This window comes from Sesamum indicum, linkage group LG13 (genome assembly GCF_026168435.1).
Source record: "Sesamum indicum cultivar Baizhima isolate 11 linkage group LG13, ASM2616843v1, whole genome shotgun sequence".
In the NCBI taxonomy this organism is placed as follows: domain Eukaryota; kingdom Viridiplantae; phylum Streptophyta; class Magnoliopsida; order Lamiales; family Pedaliaceae; genus Sesamum; species Sesamum indicum.
In genome coordinates, this window is record NC_142669.1 from 3,484,458 (window position 1) to 3,499,564 (window position 15,107).

A 15,107-nucleotide genomic window follows, 5' to 3' on the forward strand; every position below is an offset into this window, starting at 1 on the left:
AACAGGAGTGGCTGAGAAATTTTGAGGTTCGACAAGTACTACCAGGAAATGCAGTGAGGCATCTACACTCCATTGAAGTCCATGGTAGAATCTCAACTAGGAGAAACGAAACGGGTAAATTCCTATATAATTTCAGTTCTAAAAATTATGACTGTTTGGAAGAACTCGAGCCGGATACATCGAAGATGTCCCAAGATCTGAGGAAGATATAAAAAAAAGTTCATGACTATGGACATAGGTTAATACAGATACCTATAAAAATAGAATCTTTGAACCAAAAGGTAGACAAGGTCCTTAAGATCCTTCCCAATCTACACAAGGGCCTTACAGATCTGAGGGCAAAAATTACAGATCTGAAAAGAAATCAAAAGGAGAGCCCTGAGATGTCAAAATTTAGACAAGAGCGTATTAGGGATGCCCTTGGAACAATACCTCTTCTAGATCAGAAGGGGATGGCCACGGAGATTCCAAAGCCGAAGTCCAGAGAAGATCTGATTATTGCATCTATGAGATCTATAAAATAATGGAGGTAACGAGAGTAGATCTATCAGTTCGACAAGAATTGACGGAATCCTTTTCCCAACTTGGGATTGTGGATTTAGTCAATATCCAAGCAAATGAGATCACTCCAGCATTACCACCACCGGAGGGAAGTATATGTTCTAATGATCCTCCACAGGATCAAACGATGAGAGAAAGTACGGATTTCCACACTAATGTCACTCCAACGTTTGTGGGCACCAGGCTAAAGAAAAATCTAGGAAGAAATTCAACGAGAGTGCCGGAGAATACACCTTGGGCAAGAACCATGCTCCAAACCTTACATCCATATGGTGCTATATTGAACCTGGATATTATCGATTTCCGGAATACTGAGAAATTTATAGACGAATGGGTTGCAGCCATCAAGATAGCAGCAACGACCCTAGAGCTCGATAAGAAAAACTTCATAAAGCTTGTAGAGTTGAGCTTGGAGGGATCCGTAAAGATTGGATGAGATAATACCCCAGAAGATACCAAAGCTAGCATCCTTGCCAGAGATCCAAAAGGTGAGATTGCAAACCGGCTAGGAAGACTTATCAAAATACACTTCATCGGAGATGAATACTTCGTAGGAAGTAGAGCAGAAAAGCTTAGAGAAAAGACTTATCAAATCAGACCGGATGCTTATTGTAGTCACACGGTTCCGCAGATCGTGCTACACTAGTCTCTTGCCCCGGACTTCGGACCACTCACCGCTTGTATTGAATGGGGATAGACAGATGCAACTTGGAATTATGTTTAGATTTGATAAGTACCTTACTGTCTCATCGAATTTTATCCCTAGTGTACAGAATGTCTAGCTACGTGCTATTGTAGGCATCCCTATGAAGCTGAAGGCTTTAAAGCCAGTCTTCAGGCAACAGAAGAGAAATAAGGATGACATTTCTTAAGACAGCCTAAACATTACTGAGTATGGATCGACAAGACGAACTATTACTCTTACTGGAACACTGTTGTCGGATGGTATATGCCAAGGCAGTGAAGCTCGAGCAAATCATGCTACAACAACGGGCAAAGATGCAGTGGATGAAGGGATGGGACCAATGCTCAAAAATCTTCTTTCGCAAAATAGTCCAAAGAAGAACTACTCGGAGGATCTTGCAAATCAATGACGAGGAAGGGAACACCTATACAGATCCAGGAGCGATTGTTCATGAGTTTATCTCCTTTTACCAGGCTCTATTAGGAGGGGTACGAAGACAACAGACTCAATATTGGGTACATGAGACCATGGACGAGACATGTGCTGACTGAGGAGGACACCGAACTTCTCCTCAAACCAGTTACGGTGGATGAGGTCAAGCAGGCCGTTTTTGACATCGCAGACGACAAGGCGACGGGACCTGATTGATATTCTTCCAGGTTTTACAAAGCAACCTGACCGATTGTGGGAACAGAAGTCACGTAAACTATTCTAGACTTCTTTGCATCAGGTAGGATGCTAAAGCGAATCAACACCACGCTTCTAGCAGTAATCCCTAAGGTACACTCCCCTATGATGGTCACAGATTTTCGAATTCTATTTCTTGCTGTAATGTCCTCTATAAGATCATTGCGAAAATTCTTGTTCAAAGATTGAGTTTGACTTTGGATAAATTGATAAGCCCCTATCAGGTGGCTTTTGTTCTGGGTCGCAGTATAGGCGACAATATTATGTTAGCACAGGAACTTTTTACAGGATACAATCAAACACGGCTTTCCCCACGATGTGTGCTTAAAGTGGACATTCGGAAAGCCTATGACACGGTAGAATGGGATTTCCTCCTAATAGTTCTGCACCTATTTGGGTTCCCTGCATAGTTCATTCGATGGATGGAGGAGTGTATCACATCACCCTCGTTCTCGGTTGGTCTTAATGGGAAACCACACGGTTTCTTTCATCACCCTCGTTCTCCGTTGGTCTTAATGGGAAACCACACGGTTTCTTTGCAGGGCCACGAGGGTTACGACAGGGACCTATTTGTGTTAGTGATGGAGGTACTTCATTTACTCTTACTTCAATTGATTGATCAGGACATGATATTCTCCTTTTATTGGAAATGTGGACCATCTAAATTATTTCAGCTTGGATTTGCTGATGATTTACTACTTTTCTGTAAAGCTGATATGGACTCAATTGGGGTGTTTAAACGGGGTCTGGATCGATTTGTTGAGTTATCCGGACTACGGCTTAATGTGCAAAAGAGCCATCTCATTTTATCACTAGCGGTATACGGGATGAGAGACCAGTTATTAGCAGCGCTCGGGTTCTAGGAGGGTATTTATCAATGCGATACCTGGAACTTCCTCTAATCTCTTCCAGACTATCAATAGCGGATTGCCAACCTCTGTTGGCAAAAATTGATAGTCGCATCCAGGGTTAGGAAGGTAGGACATTATCATTTGAGGGACGGATTTAGATTATTAAATCCGTTCTCATGGCTTTTGAGTATCTATTGGGCTTCTGCATTCATTCTACCTAAAGGTGTTATAAGAGAGATCGAGAAGAGATTGCGCTCCTTCTTATGGAAAGGTGCTACTAGTGGGGGCTATGCAAAGGTAGCCTAGAAAGATGTATGTAAGCCAGCTGCAATGAGTAAGAAATTATGCGATGTGATTCATTGTGATAGAAAATCTATATTGGTGGAGTGGTTGTACCATTGAGGTTCGTGGGGTTGGAGAAAAGTCCTTCGCCTACGTACCGTTATTCGACCATTAGTGGATTACCAAGTGGGTGATGGAGCTACCTTCTATTTGTGGCAGGACCCATGGCACCCCCTCGGATCACTTATTCAAAGGCTCCCACGTGGCCGCAACTCACTGGTCTTGGACTCTCGGAGAAACTAATAGGGTCATTATGGATGGGCATTGGCACTGGCCCTCATCACGGACATGTTTGGAGATTGTACAGAATTTGCCCATAATCCATGGAGACGATGATTGTGTTCATTGGCAAGATACGAATGGATGTCTCACTGTTGTATCACTATATCGTATCTTACACCCGTTGGGACCCAAGGTAGGTTAGACTTCATTACTCTCAGGCTCCCTGAAGATCGGTAGACATACATTCATACTGTGGCTCGCTATATTAGGGAAACTATCCACGACAGATAAACCGTGGTTGTTTTATCTTGGCATCTGTGTTCTTTGTGATGAAAGCGCAATAGAAACACATACACACTTATTTTTCCGATGTTTTTATGTCAGATGATGCGTCATAGCTGTGAGACAGGATGTTTGACTTACATGACCGAACTGAGACTGGGCCTTAGACGTAGAGTGGGCTACTAGGAAGTGGAGAGGGAAACATACTGTCAATTTATCCTACAGTACACTACTCGCTGCATGTGTCTATCATATCTAGGAGAGCAAAACTTGCACCGCTTTGAGCATGTTGATCGACCACCGAGCACCATCGCTGACATCATAGTGGATGACGTTAGACAAAGATTCATTAGTGCTAATTTATCGCACTCTTTTAGTAGTTTTGCATTATATAGACTATGGCGTATCCCATGGGTTGTCATGGGAGAAACCGATATTTGACTGTTGTACTGTACGTATGTACCTTTTTATTAATTAAACTTACATTTACCCAAAAAAATAAATAAATAAATAAACTTACACAAAACCCCCTACTGTACATATCTCTTTCAATAAATCTAATTCCTCAGACTTAAAATTTTATAAAAACACACATATATCACAAAAGCTAAATGAACATTTGACATTAAATCTCAGGGGATAAGGTAGTTATCCACTTTCATTTGTTACTTTGTCCTTTCACATGTTCTTATACATAAGAAAACTTTAATCCTACTAACCTTTAAATATGACATCACAATGTCCTAATAGCCTAGCATAAAACATTTTCATGTAATGTTATATTGATTAAACCACCACAATTTTCGAACGTTATTAAAGCTTCAATACATAGTGATAGAACTGCACAATGGCCAAGACTAAAACAATATAATAAACAAAAATTACTACAGAAGAGCTGAAACAATTTCAGTAACTCTTCAATCTATCTCTTTATTTATCTATCTATCTATCTATATATATTTCTATATATACAATTAAAAAAATAAACAATCTCTCAACAGTAATGTACATGAAGCCAAGTATAATTAACAATTACAAGTACTATGTACAACTCATACAACAAATCTAGAATACGATCCTCACTGTCCATTCTGAAATAGTTGATTGGTCATCCATGGCATAAATCTAGAACACCCACAATAAGCTGGTGGATTACATGTGAATCGACATGAAACCCTACATCAAGAGAAGATCTCCAATATATGTACAAATATGTATATTACACTCTCAATTTTGACAAATGTTTTACGGGTGAATGCGATTCACCCCCTGTGATATTGAAAATGGGCACACTATCCTCTATGAACGAAATATAGCAATTTATCCCCCTATACATTTTAAAATGATGCAATTTACCTCCTTATATTCGAAAACATAGGGAGGTGAATTGTTGTATTTTAAAAATTACAGGGAGGTAAATCGGTATTTTTTTTTAAACAAAAAACACCTAGAGGTGGGGGGAGCTTTTCAAAGTCCCCAGTCCTTCTATATTAAAATGCACAAAATAGTTACAGCGGGAAGAGCTACCTCCCTAGAATTTCTAACAAAGCCATAAACAAGGAGTACTACTCGCTTACAAATAGAGCAACATTAAACAAGGAGTACTACTCCTTTACAACAAATGACACAAACAGGTGTACTAGAAAAATTATGGCGAGTCAACTTCGCTATTTATTTTTTCATTAGGGGGTAATTTGCTCATTTGCTATATCACAAAGGGTTGCTTGCCTTTTCCCCTATGTTTTACTTATGATTTTTCAAGATCTGGCTATGTAAGGACCCCACTAGCAGCCAGATTCCTAATTGTATATCGTCAAAGGCTTGTTATGTGAGGTGCAATACTGAAAAAAAGAGGTCATTGCAGATCTTAGTTAGAACTATTCTTATAGAAAACACAAACATATTACCGCAACTGCAAATAAAAAACAAATATATGTTATGAGTTCGTAAACTCAGTACGTTGCATGCCTTATTTTTGTTTTTAGAGCAACTAAGGTACGTCTTGTGTTCTATAGCATGCCATATTAAGTTTTCTTTTTGCACGTAAGAGTCAAGGCTCATAATATAGCAATCGACTTATTTGTTCAGTAGATAACTAAAACGACATATAGCATGATATGAAATTTTGATCTCCGAGATGGGCTAAAAAAACGAACAATGTTTGCCTTGATTTGTTTTGAAAGTTTTGGTGTTGTTTTGATATGTTTTGAAATAGTGACTCATTTATTTTTGTCAAAATAAGTCTACATTAATTATAGGCCCTACAACTAAAAAAATTATATATATACTCGTACATATATATAAATATATATTAGAAAGACATGATTTGACAATGAATAGTAGTTTTTGTTTTCTACTAAACAACACCAAACATACCATACTTATTTTATATTATCTCCAAAAGCAAATCCAAACATACACACTATCTCTAACACATACTTATTTATCTTTGTTTTTCTTAAAACACATCAAAATAAGTTAAAAATGAAACCAAACATAGTGTTAGATTTTCTGCAAAACTTTCGGCAAGATTATCAACATCGAGCAACAAAATCAAATTTATTAAAAAAATAAAAATAAAACAAGGTATAGATTACCTGATTTGCTGCAGGAGCCTTCTAGGGGTATTGTTAACATGTTCCAGTCCAAGATATTGCTCCCAAGAAACACAAATACTACTTTTCTGTATAGTCAAAACATATTATGAAATTTAAGCGCATCTGCATATAAATGTTGTCACAGAGTGTCTCTGTGTGAGAGAGTGAGTGAGAACTGGAAATGGTCAAACAAAGTATCTGAGTCCTCCAAGTTTTCTGCTTGACTATGGGACAAAAAAGCAAATCTCCATTTCATAAAATCAAGACACCCAAAAAAAGAAGATTCAAGCAGAAAGTAGACGTTGTAGCATGCCTAACCACATAAGCATCATACCATCATTTTCATTTAAAGTAATTGTAACAATTAGGCTCGGGTTGTAATACCTTGGAAAATTCCTCATCTCGTACTTGCAACTTGTTCTGCACACGAACTTTGATACAAGACAAAGTTTCACCATCATTGATCATCAATAAAAATGGCTCGCCAAGATTTTTACTTCGCTGCCAGAAGCAAAATGACTATATAAGAATTAAAAGTAAGAAAATGGAAGAGATGAACTTGCAGTTGAATTAGAGAGGTAGAACGAGTACAAATATTTGAGGAAAACTATGAAGTAACGAATTGAAAATACTACCGTCTGGTTTTGAGCATCCTCATGCATGAAGTGACACACATGAATCAAACATTTACTTGGGCCAAGGAATTTTCAATGAGAAATTATAAAAGTCGAGAAATTGTTATTAAAAATGAACATATGGGGAAGACAATTTTAAAGGAAAAAGTGTCGTAGCCTATCAAAGACACAGTACTAACATGGAAAGCAATTAGCAAGATATTTTTTGTTATGTGTATCACCTAAAAAATGCAAGCATTTACATACATAGACTCACATATGTATAGAGATAGAAACAGAACGCCTCTGCTAGTAAAGTCCAGCGATTGTCATTTATTGCTCCAATCTTATCACTATTAGGATATATCTGTAGCAACTTGGAGTTTCAGCAACATAAAAAAATAAGAATAGAAGGCTGGACATAAGGAATTTCTAACATCCATTTGGAAAAACTAAGTGAAGACCACACGAGCAAACTATAAAAACCTAGCAAGTACTGAGACTTAACTTCCAAGTCAGAGTGCATATCTCCGGCACGTGCAATTTGTGTGTAGTCAACCCATACAAGATTTTTCAGCGTAAAATAAATTGAATTTAACTATTTAAGTTGGATTATTAAGTAAAAGTTTAGAAGAATATTTTTTTGATATTAATATTACGAAACTAATGAATGAAACAAAAAGAAGATGCGATAATTCAGGACCTTATAGATCTTGTGCGAGAATACTTCCAGCAACCTGAGCTCTGCATTTAGACGAGAATGTTTCACCTGTTTAACGTAAACATTGCAACAATTAATGCTATCTTATGCGACAAATCTTAAAATTCTAGGAACACACACATGCACACTCCCAGTAATAACTTGTCAGCTATATTACCTTCTCCTTGAGATGCTCAAGCACATCACCAACAATGCTTTCTTTTGGCAACCTAATACTGTGAATTTCTAGCTATATATGGAAAACAAATAAGATATTTAATGTTTGCTAAATATGTAATAAATTTGCAAGTCTTGCATATGTATGCACTTGTATAGGAGCATAATGTCTAATTATGAATGAATACTCACTTCAGAGTTTGCCGCATAGTTGAAAGCTGGTTTGAGGATTCTCAACTCTTGCAATTCTGACAGAGGTATATCCACTATTTCAAAATATAGAAGACTAGAAAGCTGAATAAGAAAGTAATGCTTTGTTAGTTTCACACCCTCATCAAATGAACCCCGACTTAAAGTTGTATGAATGCATACTTGGTCGTAATGCAGCAGCATCTCTAACAAGTTTTCTACTCCTCGAAATCTTATAGGATGAGCTTTTGGTCGCTGAGAGTAGATATTGTATGATATAAGCTGTAGTTTCGACGGATCATCGACTCCGAGTTGGTTTGCTACTCTCTTAACAACTTCGTCATATGAATCAAGCTTTGACCTTCACAATTAGTGAAATTTGAATAGCAGCGTTAAGTGGATCAATATTACCAACCATAACATAGGAAATTACACTTTAGAATTAAAAGTCTGTCTTCTATTGGATTACAGTTGTAAACAAAATTCATCCTTTTCAAGCCTTTCCAAGGAGCGAAAGTGGATAACCTGCAGAACAACAAACCAAAAAAGTCAGGATATATTAGGTGAAAGTTAGAAGCATCACATCAGTGCTTTAACAAGAAGGTAGTTACGGGGAAAAAAATACTTTTAGACTTAGAACCATTATTTTGGGGTCACCGAAAGGAAATAGATGTTATAAATGGGGTACATTGAGTAACTAATAGTGTCCAGGTATGCACACGCACATGCACACTTAGATAATGGGAATCAAGACCAGGTGCAAGAGAAAGAGCAAAAGTTTTAAAGAATCGTGGAAGATAATATGATGAGATCACTCGATAATATTATACTCCGATATGATTCATTGTTTCTCGGAGGTGAGAATGTACAAATTTTATATCTTGTATATTTTTAAGCAAATAATAGCATCAAATACCCAAATACTTCAATAGGTAAAACCTTTTGTAGTGAAACAAATCATACGGACTAGGAAAGTAATTAATTATGCTTTGTTCAGGCAATTAACGTATACAATAGTCAATATGAGGCACAACATCGACTATGTGATAAAAGGGGCCGTTCCAAGGAGGAGAAATGCAAAGAGAGAAAATAAAAGAGAAGTCGAAGAGCAATAAAGCACACAAACATAGGCATCACACTAAGATAACGAGAAACAAGGAGCAAGAGAGGGAGAAATAGAAAGAGCGAGGAATTTCAAAGAATCGTGGAAGATAATAATATGAGATATGTTGGGAATTTATTTACAATGTGATGAACCGAAATGAAACAATAACTACAGATATAATGGTGGATTTGAAAATCCTTACACAATAATTTCAGATCAATGAATAAAGAAAGAATAACAGAAAAATAGCAATATGGAAACCAGTAAAGTAACCGGCTAGGAGCAAGATCCAGCAGCCGAATGCCCAAGCCCCACCACTGGCCGACAACCCTCATGGTTGCAAAAAACCCACAAAGCCACCAAGACACAAAGACCCACAAAGAGACCACTTAGGCTTCATTTAGAATCACTCAAAATTTCACTAAGAAGTTTCTTTCACACTCTGCAAATATTCTCACAAAGTATTTTATGAAGAGGGGTTTTAGTTTTGTTGTTGTTCAATCTCTTTAAAACCATAGAAGACCAATATATGTATATACAGATAGAACACAGAGAACAAAGATAGAAAGAGGTGAGATGATGAGAGATTTTCAAGAGCATTGGAAACTTGAGAGGAATAAAACCAGAGATAGAAAGGAGGGAGACGAAGAGGCATTGGCTGAATAGTTGAAGAATAGGGTTAAGTAGGTGATTTAGGGTTAAGTAGAAGAAGGGTCGGGTCAGGTAATGGGCCGAACAGCAAGTGGGCTGCCATCCAAGTGGGGGGTGGGGGAGGTGGGTCATGGGCCAAAAAATCCAACAACATCATTGGATAATATAACATTATACTCCAGAATGATTCATGCTTTCTTGGAGAGACAATGTACATGTTCTATATTTTCTATAATTTTAAGCGAATAATTGCATCACATATCCAAATACTTCAATAAGTAAAACTTTTTTATGAAACAAATAATATGGGCTAGGAAGTAATTTAACCGCGCTATCTTTACGTAGCTTATACAATAGTCAATATGCATCACATCGCTGACTATGTGAAAAAAGGGACTTTCTGAAGGAGGAGAAACACGTAGGGAAAAATAAAAGATAAGTTCGAGAGCAAGCAAGAACGCAAATGTCTAATGTCGTAGTGAAATAAATGGGTTCTTCATCTAAAGCGATTTGCAGCACAGGGTGCTTGCAATAGCAATCTCCAATGTGGCAAATACGAGTCTCATCTATGTTAGCCCTCTTATTGCTATTTTTAAGTATAAAATTCAAGTAAACACATAACAATTCATTTACTAAGCGCGAGATATTGGATAAGCGTAAACTGGAGACAACTAGAGATATGGTTTTCAGTCAAATGCAAAGCTACTATATGAAGTCTAAAATTATAAATAACTATTGATATTACACTACAAAGGGAACCTATAGAAGAGAATTTGAGTGAGAAGGAACTATTTAAAAGAATAACAAGGACAACATCTAGTAGAGTTATACTCTCATTAAAAATAACTAAAAGTTGAAGCTTAGAAGGAAGTACGCACGTGCATGCTCATCTGCACCTATGTTCGGATGGAGGAACATATAAAGTGAGTTTTCACATAAATGCGCATACGCATCTGCGTCAGGAGAGAAGAAGACATGAAGGAGCTTGACGTAAATGCGTATCCGCATCTAGGTCTGGAGGGAGGAACCTGAGCTTGTCGTAAATGCTCATCCGCATCTAGGTTTGGAGGGAGGAATTCATGGAGTAAGTGTGACGTGCATGCTCATCTGCATATACGTTCAAGGGGAGGAAAGTGAGAAAAAAGTGAGCTTGTCTTGCATGGTAATCCGTGTCTAGGTGAAATAATAAAATAAGTGTGACTTACATGCTATTCACGTCTAACACCTAAGGGAGGAAACTGAAAAAGTAGTGAGCATGATGTGCATGCTCTCCCATGTTTAGGTTTGGAGGAAGGAAGGTTGAGAAAGAAGTCAACCTGACTTGCATGCTCATCCATGTCTAGGTACGGAGGGAGGAAACTACGGGAGGTTTCATATTTCTCTAAATTTGAATAACCAAAAATTTGCAAGAAAGTTGAAATTTGTACATGGTTTTCAGTCTCATCAAATGAAACCTCCTCCAAAAGATTTTTTGGTTCAAGGTTGGAGAATAACTAGGAAACACCCAACATATTTAAAATATTCTTAGAAAACAATCAACCAAGGGGACCAAAAGAAAAGGATTGGACATCTTCTGAGTCATGTGTTTACATTAAAGAAAAGCTTAAATATGAAGAATTACTAGCTGTGAAAGAGGCAATTTCGAAAAACATTAATGAGCTATCGAAATGAAATATATGCCGAAAAGGTCCAAGTTAGACCAATATGGATTATGTTCGATACTTTAGGAAAAGATATTCCCAAAATCTAGCAACACAATCAACATAAGAATTAAATATGACATGTGAAACATATATCTTGTAATTACAATATACTGGTTCTACCGAAGATGCGAATGCATACAAATAAATATTACATTAATATGAACACAATATTTATGAAAATGTACTTAGAGGCTATGCTGGTATTCAGGGAAAGATGGAATATCTGGGCAACGAAATAGCTTCCTTGTTTGAGGAGGCAGTGACTTTTGATACCAGACAATGTCCCCATTCTCTAGCTGCAATAAAAGAAACCGAAAAGTTATCAAAATACAATCTTTGTCCTGACAAAATACTTGTGCTTGTGATTTTCATATACCTGGTTAGATGTAAATGTCGATGTACACACATGACTGTGTGCTCAAACTTTATTTCCTAAGAAGCAAAAATCACAAGATACTTCAACATTAAAATTATATTTGGGCATTTTGTGAAAGATATCTTCAACATTTGAACTGTATATGTGCATTTTATGAAATATATCTTCACCATTTAAAATGAATATGTGCATTATATTCCATATGCATAGAATTTTTCAAGTCCTTGTAAAGAAATTGCATGTAACATGAGTTATGTTAATCTCCATGACATTTGAATAATAGCTCCATTTAATGGAAACAGTTGCATGTGGGTTTCATTTTAACTTGCAGCTAACAACAATATATTAGGATTGTTACCAGTATGTTGAAATAAGCAAATACTATCTCTTCTATTTATATTTTGTAACAAACCTCGCAGAGTTCTATCTCTTCATTAGGAGCATAGCCAGCAAGTTGATTAAACTTCTCGAGAATGTCTGATGGCTTGTCACAGCTCTTTGTAGAGTAGATATCACCAAGATAACCAAATCCACTATTACAATAATGGAGTAGGAAATTCCTTAAGAATATTACAAATTTAAATGAATGATAACAATGAATAAAAGAATAAACAGAAACAATTTTGTTGAAAGAACTCGGCTCAAACTAAGCAAGATCCGAATGAGGGAATACAGTCACAAAAGTCCCGCACCCAAAGCACTCACCCATGGTAACACCATAGAAAACTTAGAATCCCGACCACACACTTTTGATTAGTTAGATCTTTTTATCACATGGTCACATTGACCCCCAACTCTCGATTTCACGAAGACATGTAAAAAAGCTTAGGAGATAATCACTTTTCAGTATCTTAGGAAAGGGGAAGAAAAACCCCTATTTAAAAGGTCGAGAGAAGAGGTCAGAATGGAAGGTTAGAGAAGTTTTCCTTAAACCATCAGATTGGTTTAGGAAAGAGGCCATGGATTTTGGTGACAGAGAAGGGAAAAGATCACAGAGAGGATATGGTGAAGAAGAAGCAGACGGCGTAAGAGAGAGGTGAAGATGACGGTTAAGGTTAAGAGAAGGTATATAAGTACCTAGGTAGGTGGGTCGGGTATAGGTCGTTCGTGGGCCACAGAGTGGGCCAGGTTATGGGCTGCCATGTGGGCCTAGTTAAATAAGGTCATTGGGCCATAAATATAACACACTCGACCTTGGACCAAGAACTTCTAATAAGGAACACGGTCCGGATTAAAAGAGTTGGATCTGGCATTCTCATCATAGGCTAAGGCCCCGCCTTAGTGTACCTGCAATTGAGAAACAGTGTCTAACCTGCAGCAGAGTTAACCAGGAACAAGATTTAAAATTTTTAATCAGTTAACAAATTTCTCAACAGGCAAACACTTAGTACCCATTTCAGTTAGGTTTTTCCTCAGTTTTAATCTTTTCTAATTTTATCACTTCTTTACTCACATTGTCACGAATAAAATAGTATTCACATCGATGTGTTTAGTCATATCATGAAAAACAGGGATTTTGCAAAGTTGGATGGAGGATTTACTTTCAGAAAAATCTGTAAGTTTATTGTTGAGAAAACCAATTTCTTTGATTAATCCTTCTAGCCAAATTACCTCTTTAAAGGCTTCGGTAGTAGCAATGTATTCGGCTTCAGTGCTAGGAAAAGCAACAATATGTTGTAGTTGGGAGTTTCAACTTATGCATGAACCACACAAAGTGAAGATGTAAGATGTAGTGGATTTTCTACTATCCTTTTCATTTGCATAATTAGAATCAAGGTACCCAACAAGATGAATATAATCAGAGAACTTAGAGAAGGTTATACTAATATCGTCGGAACCACGTAGGTTCCTTAGAAGCCATTTTAAGCTCCCAATGAGGAGGTCCCGGGTTGGACATATACCTGCTAAGACAATTTATAGCATATGCAATATCGGGTATAGTACAGACCATGAGAAACATTATAAATCCAATGACATTTGAATAACGAATTTTACTCATTTCCTCTTTTTTGGAATCTATTTTTGGACATTAGTTTTAGCATCATTGGAAATGAGCAGCTAATGGCACAGAGGTGGGTTTTGAATTTTCGATTGAAAACTTTTTTAAAATAGAATGAATGTAAGTTTTTTGGTTTAAAAGTATAAAATACATATCTCTATTTCTAGTGATGTCCATACAAAGAATTATTTTTGCATCACCAAGGTTTTTCATTTCAAAATTTTTAGAATGATCTTTTCGTAAAGACTCAATCAGTTTTAATGCTAGAGCTTGCAATGAGCATGTCATCAACATATAACACAAGAAAGATAAGAATATCATTCATATACTTGAAGTAGAGGCAATGATCCTAATCACTCCTTCTGAAGTTTAGAGAAAGCATAAACAACTCAAACTTTTTATTCAATTGCCTAGGGGATTGTTTCAAGCCATATAGAGATTTTTTCAACAAGCAAACATAGTAAGGATTGTTTTATCAATAAAGCCAATGGGTTGATGCATATAAATGTTTTTGTCTAGATCACAATGCAAAAGAATAGTTTTAACATCCATTTGTTTTAACTCCCAATCATAATGAGCAGTAAGAGCAATAATCATATGCACAGTGGTATATTTGACAATTGGAGAAAACGTTATAATCTATTCCTTTCTTTTGAGTGAATCCCTTGGCTACTATTCTAGCTTTGTATTTTGTGGGATTTTCCTGTTTGATTTTAAACATTCATTTACAATTTACTAAGGAACAATTTTTGGGTTTAGGCACTAGATCCCAAGTATTATTATCCTTCAAAGATTTCATTTTCTCGTTCATGGCACTAAGCCATTCTTTAGAATTTAGGGCTTCATCTACATTTGAAGGTTCAGAATTTTCAATATTGAGTGCTACATGGAAGTCTTTGAGCTTAGAGGGGATCCTATGTTCTTTACTTCTATCCCTTGCTAGTTGGTAATTATCTAGAGAGGTTTTAGTTTTTTCAGGAATTTCTACAGGTATTTCTATGAAAAGAATCAAAATTTTCTTCTATATCTCCTCCCCCTTGTTGGTTATCCTCCACCTTATCAAAGGTTGAGTCTTTTTGGTCTAACTCTATTTTTGACAGATAAGGCATTTCATTTTCATTGAAAGTTACATCCATACTAATAATAACTTTGAAACCAGGTTGACTACGTAACCATAGTCTATACACTTTGACCCCTTTGGGATAATTAATCAAAACATATTCAAGAGATCTAGGTTCAAGTTTGTCAAAATTTTGATGAACAAATGCAGAGCAACCAAAAGTACGAAGAAGAGAAACATTAGGTTTTTTACCACACCAAACAGTTTCAGGGGATTTTACCAAGCAATGGCACAGAAGGCGACAGA

At 36.7% G+C, this 15,107-nt stretch overlaps 1 pseudogene; it reads right to left on the minus strand.

Annotated features, from left to right (window-relative positions):
- Positions 1 to 1,590: 1,590 nt before the first annotated feature.
- The window catches only part of LOC105179345 (ubiquitin C-terminal hydrolase 13-like), a 64,036-nt pseudogene continuing 50,519 nt past the window's right edge, over positions 1,591 to 15,107 (minus strand).